We start from the raw sequence: 15,402 nt of genomic DNA on the forward strand, positions 1-15,402 counted from the left end.
TCCTCTTTTAATAATACCAATGTGCCCGGCTTGATATTCTTACTTTTTTCCACCCATTTGTACCTCCTTTGAAGCTCGGACAGACATTCGTTGGACCATCTATCCCAAAACTCTTCCATTCTCGCCTGTACGTCCCTCCAATGTCCCCGCAAACCTTGGTAACTTTTATTATTTTCTCCGTCAATAACTGTTGAAAAACATTCCCCGATGAGAAAATGCGAAGGCGTCAAAACACTAAAATCATTGGGATCGTCTGACAAGGGGGTTAACGGACGAGAATTTAAAACGGACTCAATCTGCGCCATGAGAGTACTCATTTCCTCAAATGTCATTGTCCCCTCTACCACTCTATTTATATGTCTCTTTACTGATTTGACACAGCTTTCCCATAAACCACCTATATGTGGCGACCTAGCCGGAATATTTAACCACTCAATATCCCGTTGAGCGCAATATTCGTCAAGGTCTTTGGTCAGGTCGCTGCTCCTAAACAGTTCATACACCTCATGTAAACTGTTAGCTGCCCCAACAAAATTTGTGCCATTATCTGAATAAATCTTCAAAGGACAACCCCTTCTGGCCACAAATCTCTTTAAAGCTCCAATAAACGCTGCTGCTGTCAAATCCGAGACTACTTCCAAATGAACAGCTTTCGTAGCGAAACACACAAATACGCAAACGTAAGCTTTGTCAGTCCTCTTTCCTCTAATCTTATAATGAATTATTATTGGTCCTAGAAAGTCAATGCCCGTATTTAAAAATGGCCTAGTCCTGATAACTCGATCTTCAGGAAGATTTCCCATAAGTTGGTGCAAATTTCTGGGCTCGGCTCTAAAACACCTGTAGCACTTACTTACCACCTTTCTTACCAGTTGCCTTCCACGTAGCGGCCAAAATTGTTGCCTAAATATTGCCAGTAACCCTTGAGGTCCTATATGCAACTTTTCAATGTGCACCTCTTCTAGCATTAATTCCACCACTCTATTTTTGTACGGAAGTATCATAGGGTGCTTCGCTTCGAAAGACAAATTGCTATTTTGTAGCCTTCCTCCTACTCTTAAAATACCATCTGAATCCAAACAAGTAAAAGCGTGCTAAGTTCGGCCGGGCCGAATCTTATATACCCTCCACCATGGATCGCATTTGTCAAGTTCTTTTCCCGGCATCTCTTCTTAGGCAAAAAAGGATATAAGAAAAGAGTTACTCTGCTATTAAAACGATATCAAGATATGGTCCGGTTCGGACCAAAATTAAATTATATGTTGCGTTAAGAATTGCGCCCATTGGGGCTCCCGAAGTAAAATAGAGATAACAATTTATATGGGATCTGTATCGGGCTATAGACCGATTCAGACCATAATAAACACGTTTGTTGATGGTCATGAGAGGATCCAACGTACAAAATTTCAGGCATATCGGATAATAATTGCGACCTCTAGGGGTCAAGAAGTCAAGATCCCAGATCGGTTTATATGGCAGCTATATCAGGTTATGAACCGATTTGAACCTTATTTGATCCAGTTGTTGAAAGTAAAAATAAAATACGTCATGCAAAATTTCAGCCAAATCGGATAGAAATTGCGCCCTCTAGAAGCTCAAGAAATCAAATCCCCAGATCTGTTTATATGACAGCTATATCAGTTTATGAACCGATTTGAACCATACTTGGCACAGTTGTTGGATATCATAACGAAATACTTCGTGCAAAAATTCATTCAAATCGGATAAGAATTGTGCCCTCTAGAGGGTCAAGAAGTCAAGACCCAAGATCGGTTTATATGGTAGCTATATCAGGTTATGGACCGATTAGAACCATACTTGGCACAGTTGTTGGGTATCATAACAAAACACGTCGTGCGAAATTCCATTCCAATCGGATAAGAATTGCGCACTCTAGAGGCTCAAGAAGTCAAGACCCAAGATCGGTTTATATGGTAGCTATATCAGGTTATGGACCGATTTGAACCATACTTGGCACTGTTGTTGGATATAATAAGAAAAGACGTTGTGCAAAATTTCATTTCAATCGGATAAGAATTGCGCACTCTAGAGGCTCAAGAAGTCAAGACCCAAGATCGGTTTATATGGCAGCTATATCAGGTTATGGACCGATTTGAACCATACTTGGCACAGTTGTTGGATATCATAACAAAACACGTTGTGCAAAATTTCATTCTGATCGGATAAGAATTGCGCACGCTAGAGGCTCAAGAAGTCAAGACCCAAGATCGGTTTATATGGCAGCTATATCAGGTTATGGACTGATTTGAACCATACTTGGCACAGTTGTTGGATATCATAGCAAAACACGTCATGCAAAATTTCGTTCCAATCGGATAAGAACTGCGCACTCTACAGGCTCAAGAAGTCAAGACCCAAGATCGGTTTATATGGCAGCTATATCAGGTTATGGACCGATATGGCCCATTTACAATACCAACCGACCTACACTAATAAGAAGTATTTGTGCAAAATTTCAAGCGGCTAGCTTTACTCCTTCGGAAGTTAGCGTGCTTTCGACAGACAGACGGACGGACGGACGGACATGGCTAGATCGACATAAAATGTCACGACGATCAAGAATATATATACTTTATGGGGTCTCAGACGAATATTTCGAGTAGTTACAAACAGAATGACGAAATTAGTATACCCCCCATCTTATGGTGGAGGGTATAAAACGGACACAGCGTTCTAAGATGTGAAGACTTCGTCACATTTGCCCCCTTTTTCAGAGCAGATATCTCCTGTGCAAAGCTATCCCTTTGAATGTCATGCACTATCAGCCGAAGAGCCTCTTTTTTGTATATTATAAATGACTTCGAAGGACCCTTTCTTGCTATGTTGACAACTTTTAATACCCAGGCTATTACATTTCTTAAAAATGCAAATTTGTTCCGGTGGTTTATCTTCTCCCACACCACTGTTCCTTTTACTACGACACCTACCTTAGCCATCTTTTTCAACTCGGGAATCTCAATTAGTTGTTCTGGTTCCACGAATGTCAAATAGCTTTCCTTCAAGAAGGCTGGACCTTCAAACCAATTCTTGTGGTCAAGCATTTCTTTAGGAAACACACCTCTGGATAATAAATCTGCCGGATTCTGCTGGGATGATACATGTCTCCAATTCGCTACAATAGTCTTGGTTTGAATATCGTTTACTCTATTGGAGACAAACACCTGCAGCCTAGCCGGATCAATCCTTATCCAATTCAGAACTATAGTGGAATCGGTGTAATAGAAAACATTGTCAATTTTAATTTGAAAAATTTCTTTTATTTTCGAAACTAATTCCACCAGTAATGCAGCGGCACACAGTTCTAGCCTGGGCAGCGTAACTATCTTGGTCGGTGCTACCCGAGATTTGGAGGCTACTAATCGTACCGAAATGTCACCCAATGCATTTATAGATTTCAAATAGACCACTGCTCCATAAGCTCTCATTGAAGCATCGGAGAAACCTATCAATTCAACCCTCTTAGGTTCGCAGCAAATCATGTGACGCCCTATTTTAACGTAATTGAGCGCCACCAATTCCTTCTTTATTTTGGACCATGTCGAGCCTATTTCCATAGGAACTTCGTCATCCCAATCCATCTTTAGTTTCCATAGGTCCTGTAATAATATTTTCGCAGATACAATTACGGGACCCACAAAACCAAGAGGATCAAATAGCTTAGCTGTTTCGCTCAATATTGAACGTTTCGAAAACTTTCCATCCTCCGTGGCCTTGTACTTCAGGGAAAATACGTCGCTACGCGGGCACCACATCACTCCAAGCGCCTTCACAGGCAACTCTTCGTCCTCTATATTAAGGCTCCCCTCAATATTTTCTTTTGCAATGCCCTCCAATATTTGGCTGTTATTTGCACACCATTTTCTTAACGGCATGCCGAATTCGAGCAATATTGCCTCCAAATTCCTTCTCATCTCCACAACCTCCCCAAGACAATCTCCCCCAGTCATAAGATCATCCATATAAAAGTCACTCCTTATTGCCTGAGATTCATTTGGATGTGTTGCCTCCTTTAAGTCTGCTATCCTTTGCAGACATTTTACAGCCAAATATGGAGCACATGCTGTTCCATATGTAACTGTGTTTAATGCAAATGTTCTCACCTCTTCATTCGCATTAAACCTCCAGTATATCAACTGGAATTTGCGGTCGGAATTCGCAACCCATATCTGCCGATACATCTTCTCAATATCGGCAGAAAATACATACTTATACTTCCTAAATCTGAGCAGAATACCAAATAGCTCATCTTGGATTCTAGGCCCAGTATATAGTATGTTGTTCAAGGAATAACTGGTTGATGTCTTACAAGAAGCATCAAATACCACCATTAACTTTGTCGTTGAGCTCTCTGGCCTAAGGACGCAGTGATGAGGTAAGTAATATCCACCCTCTACACTCCTTATGTCCTTTACCACCTCCATATGACCCAATTCAAGATACTTTCTAAGGAAATCATGGTATTGTATCCTAAGGTCAGCATTCCTATTAAGCTTTTTTTCTAATGCCATGAATCTCCTCTTTGCAATAACGCCAGAACTCCCCAACACCTCAACATTTTGCTTAAATGGTAATCGTACCTCGAACTTACCGTCTTCCGCTCTCCTTACACCCTCCTCGAACAACTCCTCACACCTCTTCTCCTCTGATGTAAGCTTCACCGCTCGTGGGATCTCTTCTATCTCCCAGAACTTTTTCAGCAACTCATCACATCGAGTCTGAATTGTTGCTACAACCTTTCGCTCCTTGGAAGATTTATCAATTGTCGCGGGACCACTTACTATCCACCCCAGCTTCGTATTCTGGAGGATACTGGCCCCCGATTTAATCTTCCCATTAACCAATATCTCGTAAAATATTTCAGCCCCCACAAGCAAATCTATTCCATTCGGAATATTATACTTTGGGTCTGCCAATGACAATTCCTGCGGAATCCGATCCGCCACCACCCTTGTCTCTGGAACATTCGACAATATTGTCGTTATGACCAATGCATTCAAGTTCGTCTTGTATTTTGACGTCTTGGACTTCATCATAACCTCCACCTTTTCCTGGCACAAGGACCTGTTCCTTGACAATCCTTCAACCTCCGTTTGAGATTGTGTGCCATTTAATTTAAGTTTATCCTTTAACGCCTTCGTCATCAAACAAACTTGAGAGCCACTGTCCAACAATGCTCTGCATTGAACCCATTTATCTTCTCTATCTTTTACTAAGACAGAGGCTGTTGATAACAATACGCACGTATCCTCACAATGCTTATTGTTTACCACAGTACTTTTTGAGCACACTTTTTCCTTGTGCAACAAGGAGTTGTGCTCACCTTGGCAAGTTCTGCAGTTAATATTACTAGTGCATTTGCTTTTAAAATGCCCGCTAGCTAAACATCTGGAACATCTATTTTTTTCTAAAACAATATTCCACTTCTTTTCAATGGGCAGGACGCGAAACTTGGAACATCTATTCAAAAAATGTCCAACAGCGCAACCAAGAGGACATTTTTCCCTTGGTTCATATTACCCCTTCGCATTTCCATCAGAACGATCTTCATTCACCTTTTGTGACTGCGTTCTAGACGAATCCCCCCATCTTGAACCTGTGTCCCCGGACTTTTGCTTACCGGAGTACCCAGAAAATTGTTGACTTGCCTCTAATGAATATTGCATCCTTCGCAAAAAATTCATTAAATCGTCAACTTTTGGGAGCTGTCCGTGTGCTCCCACAGACTGCTCAAACTGGATCCTTAAATTTTCATCCAGTTTCCTTTGCAATACATAGCACACGAATGAGTGATACAACTCTTGTGCATCAATACGTGTTGTCTCCAAAGCCTGCAAGCTTTCTCCTACGACATCCACAAATCTTTTCACGCTTTGTGAATTGTATGCCACGGAAGGAGCATCTAAAATCGACCTAAAATATATTGATGTTGCAGCTCTTTTAGCGGGCAGTTTAGAAATTTTCCTACGTGCCTCGCCACTTACCTTTGCCTTCAGAATACACATCTTTTGTGTTTTTGATATTGGCTGTCCAATCACAAGTTGTTCAAAAAGTTCCTTAAACGTCTCCCATTCCTCCATCTTTCCATTAAATACTGGAATCTCCACTGATGGAAGAGAAAATGGAAGAGTCATGGGCCTAAACTCTTTTCTAGGAATCATTTGGTATTTGTCTTTTAACGCGAAGAAAAGTTCGGTTAGCTCGTCTTCACCAAATTCCTTCGAATATTCAAAATAATTCGTTTGAGCGGTGTTAAATACCTCTCGCACCTCTTCGCGAGAAATGTCTTTTTCCATGGCCTCATTTATAATAAACTCTAAATCGCTCAGAGAGTACTTGAAGTGTGATTCCAACCAATGCGGTGAATTACGACTTCTCTGTCTCTCTGATGACGCCGAATTTCTCTCCGCAATCTTCCTGTCATCAACCGTTTTCGTCACGGTTGGCATCACTTTAGGAACTGCTCCTCCTGATGCAAAATTTCCAGGAAGAGGAAATTCGTTCAGTGTAAGGGTAGAAGCCGTCCTAGCTCCACCTGCCTTAACCACAATAACGTCATAGAGGCTCCGGAATTTCTCCATGACATCCCTCACCTCGCTTACGAAAGAACCCTTATAGTAGGGGTTCATACTAAGCGTATGCGATGGTGATTGGAGTTCCTTATCATTCGCCTCAAATTCACCCTTAGTTGCAGTGAAAGAGATATAAATGTCATTTATTTTCTCCATGACATCTTCTCCCAATACACTACACTTTGCCAATTGTCCTAACTCATTGTACAATTTAGTAATATATTCCCCAACTTCTTTCTGACGAGAAATCAGTTCTAGGGCCATTATTACTTTTTTTTTTTTCTTTAATAATAAAATAATAATAAAAAAAAAAAAGTTAAAAAACTCACTTACCGACTTTTTTAGTTTTAATTAAACTTAGGTTGTTATTATTTTTAAGTTTACACGACGCGAATTGAATCAATTTTGTTTTTGTTTTTAATATTTGATTTATAATAAAATATATTACTTTTTGTGAGCTATATAACTCCAGATATATACTTTTAAATATTTTCACTTTTAAATAAATTGTAATTTTTTTTTTCAAAAATTTACAATCGTTTTCTTTTACATATTTCTCTTTGAAATATTTTTATATTTTATTACTTGCTTTTTTCTTTTTTACAAAGCACCCACAAAAACTTTCACACTCAAACAGAACAAACAAAAAAAAAATAACACCACACTTTTTTATATGTATATTTTTTCTCTTTAAAAAAAAATTTTTTTTTTTTTTTTCTTTTCTTTGCGCGTTTTTTTTACTTGGGGTCACCACATGGAGAACTTGGGGCGGATAATAATAAAAAGACGTAGTTGTTGTCAGGTTGCGAACTAAAATTGAACTCACTTTATTAAAATCAATTTCTTAACTCTAAACCTAAATCTATATGTACAAATATCTTAATATATACGGTCACACACGCAGCGATATGCCTATTTAAAGATGCACTTAAGACCACCCTAGACAAATGCAGCTACATTCAAAATGCACATAAAAATACAGTCTTATCTTCTAATGTAAATACTCTAACATATCCACACCATGCGGCCAAACATCACCAAACGCCACATGTGGGAACTTATAACACGAAACTATTATAGACTAAATGCTGCTGGCTATATTATTAAACATTTTATCTCCTAACAATTGATAAGAATTAAACTGACTGTGTGTGACCTAAGAATACAGTTCTTACAAAACTGTCCAATCGGTGAAGTTTCACGGACAAAATAAAATTCGATGTTTTCGCTTTTCAATTGTATATGTGCTGTGAGTGGTGCTGTGATGTTTGTTCCTTGTATTCTTACGGTGCAACCATGTTCCATTTCCAAAATACCTTGAAGGGGCAACTCTATAGTGCGTTGTGCACGACCCATGCTGAACTATCCGTCAATAATTTAGATTTTTCATCAGCACTCGAACTAAAATACAATTCATCCCATCTTAGATTGAGCAGATCACTTTCCAAAGCCGATTGGTTATTTTTCTTAAAATCCCGATGCGAATAACTTTCAATATGATATGATTTTGTAGCAATTATATATAAGGAATATCATATCATGTCTCGAGAAACCATAGCTTGTTAATTGGTCGTAATGAAGAACTTTGTCCTTATTGCTAACGAAAATTAGAATAATAAATGTATTTATAGTGGTAGAAAAATGAGTAGGACTATAAGAATTTACCAACATCAAGTTTATTGATTCCATTGCTTCTACCAGATGGTTTTCGGTAAAAACGTAGCTGCTGAAGTCCGGTAAGATAATGTCATTGTACATAACGGACATTGTCTGTAATTTTGCTATTATTGTTTCAATGGGTAAGTTCTTATTTGGTCTTATTATTTACAGACTAGTCAAATTTTGTTACTTCCATGAAAATGTTCCGTATTTGGCATTTAAGACCTTTGCGAATGTAAATAGCAACGTCATGGCTCCATTTGTTAACCGATTCTCACGAAATTCGGCACATAGAGCTCTTATGACTCTCGAAAAAATTGATGTATTTCGTAGAAATCAACCGATTTAGATTTGGCTTTATGTTGTAATACACTTCTATAGCAATCCTTTAAAAAGGAAATTTAACCTTTTTAAACTGTTTATGTGCTCTTCATTTTCTTTCATCTCCTTGCAATTTTTAATGTTCATTAAAACAAAACAAATACAAAACTGTTACTAACCTTTTATTTCTAATTATGGTTATAAATTAAGTTTGTTTTTTACAAAGAAAACAAAAAATGAAAAGCTTTAAATAAGACAATATTGAGATGATCTCAATCAATGTCAAATTTCTTATGAAAATGTTCCAAAGATACAAATACAAACAAAAAAAATCACAAATACTTTACAATGTAAAAAACCAAAAAGTTTATTTTAAGAACAAAAATGTATTAACATCAATGAAATCTTCCATTAGTTTTAAGTACGTTAGTAAGTAAAATGTTTTTGAATGTTTTTTTTTAGACTCTTAGTTTAGATGTAAGCACTAACGAACTAATAATTGAGAAAATGAAAACACAGTTTTGTAAACATCTTTGTATTTTTTTTAAGATTTATTTTTTATTTTGAAAAAAATATACATTTCAATAAATGAGTTTTGAATCTTTGTTGAAAAGATATTTATTTATACATTTTTGTGTTTTATTTCGACAGGGGAAAATAAATTGTTTTGGGGTATTCCAACAATACATCGAACGATCCATCTATCCATCCATCTTTGTGTTGTTTCATCATCATAAAATGTTTTATTTTTCATTTTGTATATTTTTAGTTGATCTTTTTATAGATGCATTTATTTATAAATTTTTCTTTTCATATGCTTAGCATGTCTTTATAGCTTTGGCCGTCTGCCTGCCTGCCCTCGGTTTTACTTTAGTATTGTATGCTGACAGCTAAATTGTGGGTAAATAAGGGGCAGGGGAGGGCCGGGATATATGAACATAACAAAGGGAAATGAAATTGTGTAGATCATCATCACATAGCGCGAAAGAATTTATTTCCTTTTATTTTTTGTGTTTTTTGTTTTTTTCTCGTTGTTTCTTGTTCTTAAACAAAGTACAACAAAATCAAGCAAATTAAGATCTAAAGACAAAACTCTATGGAGGCTGAAGGCAAAAATGCCCATGTGGTAGAAATCATTACAGAACAAAATCTCTTCGACCTGGTCGATGATGGGGCTATAATGTTATTTTTGTTTTGAAGTATTTATGTTTGTATTTTTATTTATGGAAACTTTTGCATTTCTTGTTTTTATTTTTTTTTTTTCATTTCTAGTGTTGGCATTTTTGTATTTTGTTTCATATAGGTATTTTCAATATTGTTACTTTTGGCATTAGAACGATTATTTGGGATTTTATTTTAGTTGGGTTTTCAGTATGCTTAGTTTTTTTTTTTGTCAATTTGATGGAGATTTGCATTTTATTTTTAGTATTTTGGTTGTCATTAATATGTAATGTAATTTGAACTTTATGCTGCTTATCGCACGCTTAAAGCACTTGTTTTTCGTATTTGATATTAACACAGTGGTTTTACCCTTCAAAATTGGTAAGGAAAAACAATTTTTAAAGCATGCCTTCTCTCGGAAGGGGTTATTCTTTTATACCCTCCATCACGTATCACGTGAGTTTTGTTTTTATTTATTTATTAGAAAAATACCTACACAACAAGACAAAAATCTTACAGTTGCAGTGTAGGCTTATAAATGCAATGAAATATCCCCCTTATCAAAAAGAATAATACATTATATAAAACAAGTAATATCGAGCTAAGTTCGACGGGCCGAATCTTATATACCCTCCACCATTGATCGCATTTGTCGAGTTATATGCACATTATCTCTTCTTAGGCAAACAAAGAATATTGAAAAAGAACTGTTGTGATATTGGAGCTATATCAAGTTATAGTCCCATTCGGACCATAAATGAATCCTGAAAATTGTAGAAGTCATTGTGTAATATTTCAGTTAGTCGGATAAGAATTGCGCCTTGTAGGGGCTTAAGAAGCAAAATCAGGAGATCGTTTTATATGGGAGCTGTATCAAGCTATTGATCGATTCAGACCATACATTGTACAAAATTTCTTCCAAATCGGATGAGAATTGCGCTCGCTAGAGGCTCAAGAAGTCAAGATCCCTGATCGGTTTATATGGCAGCTATATCAGGTTATGTACCGATTTGCGCCATACTTAGCACAGTTATCGGAAGTCATAACAAAACACCTCATGCAAAATATCAGCCAAATCAGACGAGAATTGCGTCCTCTGGAGGCTCAAGAAGTCAAGACCCGAGATCGGTTTTTAAGGCAGCTACATCAAAACATTGACCGATTTAAACCATACTTAGCGCAGTTGTCCAAAATTGGATATCAAATTCGTTTTCTACTCTCAAATATATTTCATTTGAGTCCTATATTGGGTCAAATAACCCTTTTGACGTATCTTTAGGAGAAAAACCGCCACCTAGACCTGAACGCAAATTTTAATGTCATATACGTAATATATTCCCGAATACCTTTCATTGAGTACGTTACAGCCATGGTCTGCTAATTTGGGGGTATTTGGGGGTGGGCGACCTCCCATTACTTGGACCTAATGTTGTATGCCATATTTGTAATCTACTGCCTAATACTTTTCATTTGAGTCCCACATTGACATGAACTTCGAGTATATCTGTTTAGAAGAGTTTTGGGGTTGGGAGCCCGCTGGGTACTTGGACCCAAATTTTAATACCATATTCGTTTTATGGTCTCCAATACCTTTCATTTGATACCCTTATTGTGCCCATCGGACCACTTTCGGATATGGGTGGCGTTTTCGGGGTAAGAGGGAGGGTCCGCCTCCACCCGATATCCTAAAATTATATAGCCTATGTTTCCTTCCAGACAAACGTACATAATCTATGAAAACTTTAAGAAAATCAGTTCAGCCAAGTATCATATAATCATAATACGTCTAATAAAGTTTTTGAGGGGTGGCGTGATTATCTATACTTCGATCTGTTGTTGTATATCAGATTCGAAATCTACCCAAGAAAACCTTTCATTTGAGCTCCATATTGAAATGAACGTCCAATATGTGTATTTGGAACCTTTTACCTTTCACTGTCGACTTTTCGCCCGAACAACTGTCAAAACGCATTACAAAAACAGCAAGGAAAGGCAAAAGTTGGGCGGAGCCGAATGTATAATATCCTACACAGACCCTACAGGTACAAAGTGGGAGCTATATCTAATTCTGAATCAATAATAATGGAACTCGAATTTCTTAAATAACTACGGTTATACAACCGTATGACATTATTACAAATTACCTAAAATCGGACGAACATATATGTGAGCGCTTTACCTAAATGTGAACCGATTTCGATTAAACTTCTTAGATATCGTGGTAGCGGTCGAGGAAAGCGATGAGCACAATTTTGATACAATTGGTCAATAAACGCAGTGACTCTAGAGGTGAAAATCAGACGAAATACATATATAACAGCTGTATCTAAATTTGAACCGATTTCGACCAAACTCTATAGATATTATGCTAGTCGTCGAGGAAGTCGTTGTAAAAAGTTCTCAGAAGATTGGCCAATAAATGCGATTGCAGTGGGCCTAGGAGTTAAAATCGGGAGACATAAATGTATGAAAGCTATATCTAATTTAAATCTATTCCTATGAAATTCACCAGTATTATTGAGAGCCAAGAGAAAATCCTTTCTACCAAATTTCGATAGAATCGGCCAACAAATGACCTCATTATTGTAATATTAGTGCAAATCGGACGAAGAAATATATGGAACTATATCAAAATCTGAAACGATTTTTTCCAATTTTAATAAACTTCGTCTCTAGACCAAAAAAAAAAAAAATGGATGTGCCAAATTTGAAGATGATCGGATGCCAATTGCGACCTGTAGTTTTTACACAAATTAACATGGACAGACTGACTGACGGACGTAGCTAAATAAGAAAGTGATTCTGAGTCTATCGGTATACTTATCATTAGGTCTATCCCTCTTCCTTCTGGTAGTTACAAACAAATGCACTAAGCTACAATACCCTGTACCACAGTGGTGGTGTAGGCTATAAAAATGGTGACGAAGAAAATGCGTAGAAGAGGTACTGAGTTCTTTGAGCAAAGGTAATTAATTACTCACGAACTGGGTCACAAGCAACTCTGTTGCAACGTAGTTGCTTTTGTTGTGTGACTTCGTATGACTTTTGTTTGCGTTCTGCGAATGAAGTCAGTACTAGGCTTAAGACTAGACTAGATAAGATGTAATGAGTCAATTTAAACTTGTACATGACATACTATTCTTCCCACTATGCTTCAGCGACCATTCCCGAATACCATTGATAGGCCTACATTTATTCCAAATGTAATTTGATTAATTACATTAAAGGACGATTCTAGCCACTGTCCTGTCGTAATGTTTCTGTTCACTGTGCCATCCATCTGCATGAGCCACACAACCAGTCATACACAAATACGCATGGCCCAGCTACACAATCACTCATTCATGCACACACGATCGTCACGACTGGACAGCCAGCTTGTTAGACACATTTATTTACATAAATACGCATGTCCCGTCCTCACAGCCATCCATACTTATATCAGTTTCACTACAAGTAATGAACATTCAGACACGCCAATATAAAGGGCACACTGTCGGACATGGAAATTGAAATTTTTGCTTGTTGGCACAGATGCTCTCACGGATTGTCCTTATTCGACGTCTATTTTAATAAGACCAGTGGGATATAATTCTCATTTGGTTGATGCAGAAACTGCTACTTAATGCCACGTTTTTTCTGGGGATGGTTATGAGTCGTTGAGCAGACAGCATAGTAAGACGTATGGCATGATCCGCAGTCAAAAAGCCTAGAAGCCCTAAGAATTTTATCACCGATTAACGCGATTCATTCGCATACTAACTGAGGGATCCGTTGGTACCATAAATGACGCGACTAGGACAAAAGTTCGCATTCTAACGGGGCTGGGCTACTGGTTCGCATCCTAACGCGACCAGGCAACTAGTTCGCATCCTAACTGGTTTGCATCCTAACACTAAGTCTCTCGCATCCTAACGCTAATTTGTTCGCATACTAAAGCGACTAGGCAACTAGTTCGCATCCTCACTGGTTTGCATCCTAACACTGGGTCTCTCGCATCCTAACGCTGATTCGTTTGCATCCCAACTAGGCAACGCCATTATTGCCATCTGGTAGACCATGTTACACGGATGGATCAATACTAGAGGACAGAGTGGGTCGGAGGGTTTACATTGAGAACCCAGGGACTGAGATCTGTTATAGACTGCCCGACCATAATACGGTCCTGCTGGCGGAGATCCGGGCGATCACGGAATGCGTAAAGTGGTGTGGTGCGTCGGGTGTAAACATCTTTACCGACAGTAAAAGTGCCATAAGGGCAATAACAACCAGGACGATAAGGCCACAAACAGTCTTGCAGTGTAAGAAGGAGATTAACGCCTTTTCTGAGGATGGCGCAATCCGCATCATTTGGGTGCCGGGCCATAACGGAGTAAGGGGAAATGAAACGGCAGACGATTTGGCGGTGAAGGCCAGAGGACTGCCGTCAATAAACTTGTTTAACACGAAGGCTTTCGGGTGGACGCGGTCCGAGTTAAGGGAATGGGCGACGAATGCGCATGCAACATTGTGGAACAGCGAAGCGGTCGGTACGACGGCGAAAATCCTTTGGGGAGATCCAGATCGTGAAAAGACGAGGCTATCACTGAACGGAATCAAGAAGGAGGTCAGTATAGCTATTGGTATCATAACGGGACACATAGAACTACGGGCTCACTTATGTAGAATCGGTGCGGCAAGTGATAGCATGTGTAGGGCATGCGGGGAAGATGATGAGACGTTGGAGCATTTCATTTGTCATTGCCCGGCTTTCGCGTCTAACAGATACCGGCACTTAGGTGGAGACACAATACCAGACATGAACCAACTTAGGGGAGTGGTATTGAAAACAATTAAAGATTTTGTAAGTAGCACGGAATTCCTGACTTAAAATTTCTCATTTGTGTTTCTTTATAGTTTTTAGAGCGCACAACAAGCCGATTACTGGGCTAGGTGTATTTCCATAGTGGCATGTGGCGGATTAATATCTACACCCTCTTTTCAACCTAACCTAACCTAACTAGGCAACTAGTTCGCATACAAAAGCGACTGGGCAACCAGTTCGCATCCTAATGCTGATTCGTTCGCATGCTAACGCGACTGGGACACTAGTTCTCATCCTAACGCGACTAAGAAACTAGTTCGTATCCATACGGTATTACACATCTTTTTCCCTTAACTCTGCTCTTGTCTTTCCAGACCCCCACCAAGGTAGCCGTGTTACTCACAGTGCGCGCATAAGCTAACTTTAAGACCCCGAGTGTCGACCAATCCAAATTTAAGCCAAATCCTCAACCGCCGGATAACGCAACCAGCCCAAACCGTTCGAATACCGAAGAAATCGATTGAATACCCAATCTACCCACCCGATCAACCTCCAACATCAAGCACCTCACTGACCGACACCAACCAACACCCTGCACCCTAGAGCTTAGAACATCATTTTGTACTTACTGAAGAATATTATCAATAAAGCCAGTACTGCGTACCCAAAAGAGATTTATAAGTGTGTTATTATTTAAGGTTTGTGGGTCCTTAAAGGTAAACCTTGGACGAGTGCTGGCCTATCTCAATCGTAGATAAAACCATGTTACAAAGATTAATTAAGACAGATTTTCAGTATTTTTTCTGTCATCAGATTGGTAAAAGAACTTACATTGATGAATTCTGCGGAAACGCTTGATTTATATGG

The 15,402-nt window shown here is 38.5% G+C and overlaps 1 protein-coding gene across 1 annotated transcript in view; it reads left to right on the forward strand.

Annotated features, from left to right (window-relative positions):
- The window catches only part of LOC106086191 (sex-determining region Y protein-like), a 74,173-nt gene that overhangs the window by 24,577 nt on the left and 34,194 nt on the right, over positions 1–15,402 (forward strand). The gene's annotated exons all lie outside the window — the stretch shown is intronic.

Source organism: Stomoxys calcitrans, chromosome 4, assembly GCF_963082655.1.
Source record: "Stomoxys calcitrans chromosome 4, idStoCalc2.1, whole genome shotgun sequence".
Lineage (NCBI taxonomy): Eukaryota > Metazoa > Arthropoda > Insecta > Diptera > Muscidae > Stomoxys > Stomoxys calcitrans.